This window comes from Gavialis gangeticus, unplaced genomic scaffold, assembly GCF_001723915.1.
Source record: "Gavialis gangeticus isolate Ggan-Ray unplaced genomic scaffold, GavGan_comp1, whole genome shotgun sequence".
Lineage (NCBI taxonomy): Eukaryota > Metazoa > Chordata > Crocodylia > Gavialidae > Gavialis > Gavialis gangeticus.
The window spans coordinates 11,375,856-11,384,853 of NW_017729008.1; the positions used below are offsets into that span (position 1 = coordinate 11,375,856).

At 43.5% G+C, this 8,998-nt stretch overlaps 1 protein-coding gene across 2 annotated transcripts in view; it reads right to left on the reverse strand.

Annotated features, from left to right (window-relative positions):
* The window catches only part of CPNE8 (copine 8), a 181,983-nt gene extending 173,758 nt beyond the window's left edge, over positions 1-8,225 (reverse strand). For both annotated transcript variants that reach the window (XM_019509385.1, XM_019509386.1), the window contains exon 1: positions 8,182-8,225. The gene's annotated coding sequence lies outside the window, so the exon portion shown is untranslated. The remainder of the gene's footprint in view (positions 1-8,181) is intronic.
* Between the last annotated feature and the right edge of the window lie 773 nt (positions 8,226-8,998).

Sequence of the window (8,998 nt, forward strand, 5' to 3'; positions counted from 1 at the left end):
CTAACCATGGAGCCAATTTCCCAGCCAGCAGATCGTGGTGGACCCAAAGCCACAACTGGCCAGTTTTGCCAAGAGGTGATCATGAGATACCAGATCGAAGGCTTTTTTTGAAGTCAAGACATATGACTTCAATCTCTTTTCCCTTGTCCAGGTGATAGGTCACCTGGTTGCAGAAGGAAATGAGATTGGTCAAGCAAGACCTACCCGCAACAAACCCGTGCTGGCTATCCCTTAGGATGTTGGTGTCAGCCAGTCCACTAACGATGGCCTCTTTAGCAAGTTTTTCTAAGATCTTCCCCGGGATAGAAGTCAGGCTGATGGGCCTATAGTTAGCTGGATCCACTTTCCTCCCTTTCTTGAAGATAAGCACAACATTGGCCTTCTTCCAGTCTTCAGGCACTTCACCAGAGTGCCAGGAGTTTTCAAAGATCCATGCCAGAGGCTGGGCTATGATGCTCGCCAGCTCCTTGAGTACCCGGGGGTGTAGATTGTCAGGGCTGGCTGACTTGAAGGTATCCAGCTTCTCAAGGTGTTACTTCACAAGGTCAGCATTAATGGAGGGCAGGGGATCTCCCTCACCCAGACCACCCTTTGGTTTTGGCCAAATCGAATTGGAACAGTGATCTGAATCAACAAATAGAATCACTGTCCCTACGAGCTGCCAAATCCAAAGTGATTACTTTCCACTTCGCACAGACCTAGAGCTTACTACTGAATCACAGGACCAGCTATTAACTCACAAGATCTTTCTGAAAAAGAATGCAAAATTGAAACCTATCAGGGATAAGTTCTTCCTCAACATACCTCTAGTAGTTGTGCAGCAAAGTAACTGCATCAAAACAAAGGCAGGTTTTGAAACCTGAAGACTCTGCTTTGGGCAGAAGGGAGTTAGTTAAAAGGGAAGTTTCTAATATGGGAAGCTCATAATACTAACAGGTCTCCATCCATGGTCATTTTAAAGTCCGTTTAATTGGAAAGCAGCTATACTATCTAAACTAATAAACAAATTATTTAAAGTCTCACAGTGGCTATCCAAAAAAAAAATCTGATCTTGTACACGACCACAAATAAAATCCATGTGGACAACAAGTAAAAAAAGGGCACATACCTGGACAGAGGAACATTGATGCAAAACCAAAGGAATGAATAGTACAGGTTCCTGAACTGTTTATTGTTCAAATTATAAATAGCTAAGAAAGTATGTTTCTGTTATCACACAGCAGGATTAATAGACTCATCTGAGGATCACTGGATTTCTGTAGCTGCTGAAATGAGGGTAATGAAAATTGTAGTGGAAACTAAAGAGATACATCAATGTGCTGAATATGCATGTGTGAATCTAAAGTTAATTTCTGTTGAATCTGTTAGTGCCAATACATACATATAGTTTTACCTTCTGTTTACAATATATTTTGTGCCTGCAAGTCTGGCAACATTCCTTCCCACACTTGTGGCTGGAGTAATTTATTCATGAATGCCTTGGACAAACATAACAGATCTCATTTGTAATGGCCCTATATATTTTACAGGATTTGACCTTCTCTGCGAGAGTTTAATTGAAAAGGACTGGATGGGATTAGTGAAACTCTTCTATTCATAACTTTCACACTATCTTTGTAAACTAAGCTCATCCTAGAGAACAAACTAAACTAGACATCTGATTTTGTCCACTTCAAAAAGAAGTTACTTCTTACCATATGTAACTACAGTTCAAGTTTCTTTTCTGCATGGTTTCACACTCTAGGGAGCAGCACCCCTAGAAAACATGTGGGTGCAGACAGACATGACACTGGAAGCATTCAGATATTTTCAAAGTGCATGAAAGCATAAGTCATACAGATGTACATGTCTTCTCGGTGAGGGAGAGGGGGAAAATGGGCAAACCTTGGGAGGCTGGGGTTGCAGTCCCAGTGGGGTTTGGGAGAAGAGTTCTGTTGCACCTCCTGTTTGGAGATCACAGCATTGCATGCAGCTCCAATGATTTAAGTAATTTCTAAAGCTCATTAAGCAAGCTTTAGTTAAAGCACCTTTGCTGCCATTTTGAAACACAAGGACACTGTACACAGAGATGCTGTGGGCACTTTAATTACGGCAGCTCCCAAGAGCACATGCAAAGACACTCTATAGTTCCAGACACTTCATCCCCTTCTGCAGAACTCCAGAAGAGGCTCCTACAGATATTTCAATTGTGTCCCCACCACTCTGTCTAACACTGCACACTTGGCCATTCTGGCCCTTATAGTGGCTCTTCTGGTCCTCACCTGGCCAATGATTAAGAAGAGATCACAGGCAAAAAAGTGAACTGTCTATATACACACATTCTTCAACGATTGCAGCTCAGGTTAATACTAATTTAGTGGGTGCAATTTAAAAACTACATTTGCCTAGTTACTGGGCTCATAATGCTAGACAACATCAGGATAAATTTAACTTAAAAGGTCTGTGAGACCCATTAGGATGGGATGAAATGACTCCTTACTAAAAACCATATGGACAAAAAAAACCCAATATCTTTTTGATCTTTCAATGCCAAAGAGGACATGGACATTTGAATCAGTTGACTTAAGCATGTGTATGCATGTCACAGATAGAGGAGGTGGAGCTCTAAATTATAGCTTTGTCCAATCTGCTGGCAGTGTTATAGCTTGTGAGGTTCAACTGAGGTGCGATTATTACTGATTGAAAATCTATTCAAGATGTATTGGCATAAGTGACGTGTGTCTTCATCTCTACTCTAGTGTAGGCTAGCTGTCAGTCAGCAGAATCCTACAATACTTTGAGCCCCTTCACCAGGTGGTCACTCTGGCTTCCCCTCCAGTATTGTCTCTGTGCATTGGAGAGGCAAGCATATGACCCATCCTCTAAAGAGCAGATGCAGTTTTCATGCTGTCATTTTGTGCTGGACATCCCTCTACTGCCCCTTTGATAAGCCCAAATCTGACCCAGCAATTTATCTGAATCACACTACTGCTTGAATAAGGAGCATCTTGAATGGACTGCAAAGTGGACAGAAAAGTGGCTGGATTGTTGGGGTCAAAGAGGAGTAATCAATGATTCAATGTCTAGTTGGAAACTCGTATCAAGTGGAGTATCCCTGGGGTTGGTCCTGGGGCTACTTTTATTCTGTATTTTCATCAACTATCAGGAAGATGGGACAGAGTGCACCCTCACCAAGTTTGCAGATAATACCACGCTGGGTGGAGAAGTAGATATGCTGGACAGTAGGGCTAGGATTCAGAGAGACAGAGACAAATTGGAGGATTGGACCAAAAGAGATGTCATGACGCTCAGTAACTGCAGATGCAGAGTCCTGTATTTAGGATGGAATAATCCCATGCACTAGTACAGGCTGAAGACCGACTGGCTAAGAAACAGCTCTGGAGAAAAGGACCTGCGGGTTACAGTGGACAATAAGCTGCATATGAGCCAAGAGTGTGCTCTTGTTGCAAATAAGGCTAACAGCATACTGGGCTGCACTAGTATTGTATAGTGTTGTCAGCAGATCGAGGGAAGTGATTATTCTCTCTCTTTGGTACTGGCGAGACCACATCTTGAGTACTGTGTCCAGATTTGAGCCCCCCACCATTACAGAAAGGATGTGGACAAACTGGAGAGAGTCCAGCAGAGGGCAATAAAAATGGTTAGTGGCCTGGGGAACATGACAGATGAGGAGAGACTGAGGAAAGTGGAAGTAGAGGAGAGAAGACAGAGGGATTTAATAACAGCCTTCAACTGTCTGAAGGATGGTTACAAAGGGGATGAAGCTATACTATTCTCAGTGGTGGCAGATGACAGAACAAGGAGCAATAGTCTCAAGTTGCAGCAAGAGAAGTTTAGGTTAGGAACTTAGGAACTCTTTCATGAGGATGTAAATCATGGGAACAGGCTATACAGAGAAGCTGTAAAATCTCCATCCTTAGAAGTTTTTAGGCTCGGCAAGACAAAGCCTTGGCTGGGATGATACATTTGGAGCTGGTCCTGCTTTGAGCAGGGGGTTGGTCTAGATGACCTCCTGAGGTCCCTTCCAACCCTGATCTTCTACAATTCCCTTTACCCTTCAGCCCCAGAATACAAGTGAAACATAAAAAGTCTCTGTTACAAAAAGTAGGATACAGCTAAAACTTTACTGTAAAACAGTTAAGATGGCTATACCACTAGACAGATACAGAACCAAACACAACTATATCACAAATTAATCATCTAATATTGTGAAACATCTGTACTCCCACCTATAAACATCTCAACAGTGATACAACTTTCATAGACTATACCCAAGGGTCTACCCAACTTGAGGCAGCAGCCGGCCAATTTTGCAGGGAGAATGTTGGGCATTTTTGTGGGCTGACTGCAGTGCCCTCCCACCCCCACTCCATGCCACTGATTGGCTGAGGGGCTCCAGTGGCCCCACCCTTGCCACTGATTGGCTTTGAAGGCTATATGTCATGTAGCCTTGCCCCTTGCTGATGATTGGTGGGGAGGGGCAGGGCCTGATGACAGGCAACCCTCTAAACCAATCAGTGGCAAGGGATAGGGGTGGCAGTCATCTTGGGTTTTCCTGTGTGCTGGCAGCCCACCTCCCCCTGGCAGACTGTGCAGCTAGACCACAGCACCATGAGGACTCCCCCTCTGGGTAGCCAGCATTTTCTTTTTAGTAAGCTGGGGTTTTTTCCCTTTTACATGGATGTCACAGACACTGCCTGCTTTCATGGAAAATGCTGGATTTTGCATTTTCCATCAAATCCATGAAATTGCAATTTTGGTAAGTCCCAGCTACAGCACATACCACATAACCCTAAATTTTGCTCTCAAAGGCATCAACCTCTGGATGCTGAATTTTACAATATACATATCATAGCCTACTCTAGCATGACAGACAAGGCTGAAGTACAACTACATTCTGCTAGACAGAAACATGCCTCAGCTTTCTTGTACTGGCATAGCAACGCATCCATTTTAAATAATTTAATCCTTAATCTCATATAGGATATCATGATAATATGATGCATGTGAATGACTTAGCCCAGGGGTGGCCAACAAGTGCCCGGGCAGCCTCTGTGTCTGGAACACAGTAGATCGGGGAGGGGACTGGCAGCAGAGCGGCAAACAGTAGAAAGCAGAACATCAAATCAGGCAGGGAGCACAGGGCAGAAAGCAAAGTAGCAGACTGGGTAAGGGAAAGAGATCAGAGTGGTACTCAGGGAGGGTGTAGGGTTTATTTGTGGCATGTCTGCCAATAAAGGTTGTTCCCCACTGACTATAAACATTTCTTTGTCTCCCGAATAAGTTTTGTTTTTAATAAACCTCATGAGACTCCACAAGTGAGGGAAAAATGAAGTTTTCCCACTGTTATCCCTCAAGTGCGACTGTAAAGGAAATATTCAGACAAATAATATTTCAGAACATTAACATACACTTCAGGTGAGATGATAATGTCTTGTGACTGACCATCATGCCTTCTGGTTCTACTGTAGCTTATCTTTTAGAAAGATATCCAATATTAATTAAAACAAACTTCAAGTGATGGAAACTCTTCCACCTTCTATTGTTAAATTGTTCTAAATTTTTTCCAATGATTACTTATTCTCCTTATTAATACAACTGAAAATTTTTTAGCACAAATTTGTCTAGCTTCAATTTCCAGCCATTGGACTGTATTATGCCTTTGTCTGTTAGATTACATAGCTTTCTGCCAACAAAACTTCTTGCTGTATAAATACTTCTTTGAAGTTACTTTACTAGATTCTAGACTTGGGACAAAAAAATTTTGAAGATGGCTTCTGGCTAACTACTCCTCAAGTTTCCTCAGGAACAGGTGTCTGTTTTGATTTGGTTTATTTTAGATGATAGCTAATTAGGGTTACTCTCCCTAGATGATATTTCATAGATGCCTGATGAATTCCTCCTGAGCCAGGAGTCACCCCTTCAGAGCATGCCTTAACCTCCTGAGCAAAGCTACCTAGGCAAAAGGGAAACTGATGAAGCTAGTTTTCCTGACTCTCCAGGATAGCACCGTGCTCTTCTTCCTTTATGCCCCGATTCTCTTGACAACAGAGTCAGAAAACAGAATAACTGTGAGGCTACAAGTAAAGTGGTAGAGAGGCAGAGAACTTCTGCACAATCAGAACAGAAAGTACTCTGCACCAGCATCAACCTCCCTTAGAAACAGCAGCGAATGAGCAGAGGGGGTGGAGAACTGGCAATGGGTGGTAAAGTGAACTGGCAGTGGGGAAAACAGTTTTTGGATGGAGGTTGTAATTAAGGATGGGGAGGAGCTGGAATCAGAGAGATGCAAAGGGTGAAGCCTGATGTTTAGGAATAGTCAGAATTTGGACTAACAAGGGAGAAGTAGTCATTGGTAGAGGTGGTGCTATAGTTAAGGGATAGGGCAAGAAAGATAGCCTCAGAGAAGCCCTACTTCAGTGCAAAGGCAGAACTGCTCTTAAAAGCCTCTAGCTCATCTTCTCTACCCCTGCTCAGGACAACAATCCTGAATTTAGCATAAAAAAAACAAACCAAGCTGAGACAAGGGATTCCTCATTCAAAGCTTTTGACAATAATTGTGGTGCCTATTATCAATGGAGCTTGATCTAAACATTTCTGTTTAGCTAACTAAGGGAAGAGGATGACTGTAAATGGAACAAGTAATTCTTTAGCGACTCAGGGTTTTAATAAGACGATATAATGGCCTTTCACAATAACAGCAGAGCTTCACCAATTCTGAAAGAAACTAATGCTCAAAAGCATTATGGAGATCTTAGGCTAATTGACAGAGACTTGTACAATTCCTCTGCTAGATCAAAAGCATCTTAAGAGCTTCCAATGGATCACTATAGCATGAACCGAAGAATCAAAGAATAATAGAAAAGTAGGCCTGGATGGGACCTCCAGAGATCATTTAATCCAAGCCTCTGCCTGAGGGAGGACCATCCCTATCCCACACAAATCCTTGTCTAAACTATTAATAACACTATACAGTCAACCCTTTCGCACAACAAGGCCTAGCACCTTAACCTGCCCAGGTAAAGCAGGGGGACGACAAGTCAGCCTGCTGCTGTAAGGGTTGTTAAAATGCACTTAAGGGACCCAAGAAGGAGGGCCATGCCCCCCACTAGAGAGGAAGGCAAAAACTCTTACAGTCCATACCAATCTGACAACAGGGTAAAATTCCTTCCTGATCCCACATGGGGCAATCAATTAGTCTAACTCTAAGTGTAGGAGGAACACCCTTTAGCCAGGAACCTACAGATCTTAGTCTCAGAAGGAGTATAGTATTATTGGTAATAGTGGTATATTTCAAAATATAATGTGTAAAGTTATCATTTACTAATTTTTACCCAAAACATTTCCAAAATATAAACCAATGGTCTACCTAGCCCAGTACTTTGTCACCAATAGTAGCAAGCAGTAAGTACTTTAGAGGGGGAGAATAGAAACAGGGCATGTCTAGTGTGATCCAGCCTCTGCCATACCACCCCTGCCATCTATCATCACCAGTTTGGGTTCAGGACTGTAGATTGTTGGTCCTGAAAAATCAAATCCTTTAACTGGTGAACAGGCATAACACAAGTATTTTTGCTTCCTTACAGTTTTCCAATAACATCTCTCTGTTGTGTCCAGGAAGGTAAGAGAACACATTTTATTTAATAAGAGTGCCCAGAAGGGCATAACAATACATCTGTCCTCTAGAAACTGTTTAGAGACCTCTAACATATTTAGTATAGTCCAGCAAAATTAATGAGATGCTCCAGAACTGTACCCAACTTCTGAGTAGGTAGGGGCTGCATGCCACACCATGCCATACGATTCCCTCCCACCGCCACACCACTCCGTGGGCACCCCAATGCCCCCCATACATAATGCCAGCACCCCCCCACCTCCACTGCACTACATATGCCCCCAAGCATCACTTCCGTGTGCTGGCACTCCCAAGCTATGCAAAGTCACCAGGTCTCCCACACGTCCCTTCATCAATGTCGGCTGTATCACTCTGCCCCCATTGTCAGGTATAGGAAGCAGAAGGAAAGAAGTGGTAGTGAGCACAGAGATGGGGAAGGCAGCACTCAGAGTGGGAGCCCGGGGTCTGTAAGTTAAACCCTTGGGAGCTATACGAGACCGGCAAGCCAACCAGCATTAATTAAAATAATTAAGGGGAAAAAAAAAAAAAAAAACAACAAATCTTACCTCTCTCCATTCTTTGCTTCCTATACCTTGAGTATACAAAACACAGACTGTGAAAAGAAAAAATGTTTAGTCATTTAAACAACCGTAAATTTAAACAAATCTATTTTGTAATATCTTATATTGCAGTTGAAATTACTAACTAGGACAACACATATTAAAACACTTGCACTTAATTCTTAAGACATGTATTGAGATAGCAGACAATATAGTCTAGTCCTTGCAATATGGAGCTCAGAAAAAGGATAGTTAAAAAATGGGCTGTGACACTACTTGACCTCTTGACACTCCTCAGATGTAAAATTGGATAAAAGCATGGCTTCATTAAAATCAAGTGGAAATAATAGTCTGAATATCCTAGTTAATCTAAACATAATTACCCTAAAATAAATCACACTGCCTTCAGGATAGGAGAGAATTAAAGAGAAACAAATGGCCACCCCGGGCCTGTTCCAGACCACCCGCCCATGCTGAGCAGCACCAGTGGCCAGGCAGCTGCTGCTACTCAGCACAGGAGAAAAGCGACCCCTGCCCTTCACCGCTGCTGGGCCCTTCTTTCTGCAGACTCCTGGAGCCCGTGCCTGGGCTGCCCAGCAGCTCCTCTCCACCATTATTAGTGCTGTCTCTGGGCCACCCAGCAGGGCAGCAGTGGCAGTGCAAAGGAGCTGCAGGGCAGCCCAGGCATGGGCTCCAGCTGGCTGCAGCAAGAAGGGCCCAGCAGTGGCAAAGGGGAGGGGCCACCTTTCCCCCTTGTGCGGAGCAGCAGCTACCCAGCCGCTACCACTGCTGCTGCTGCTCAGCATGGGCAGGCAAGTCTGGA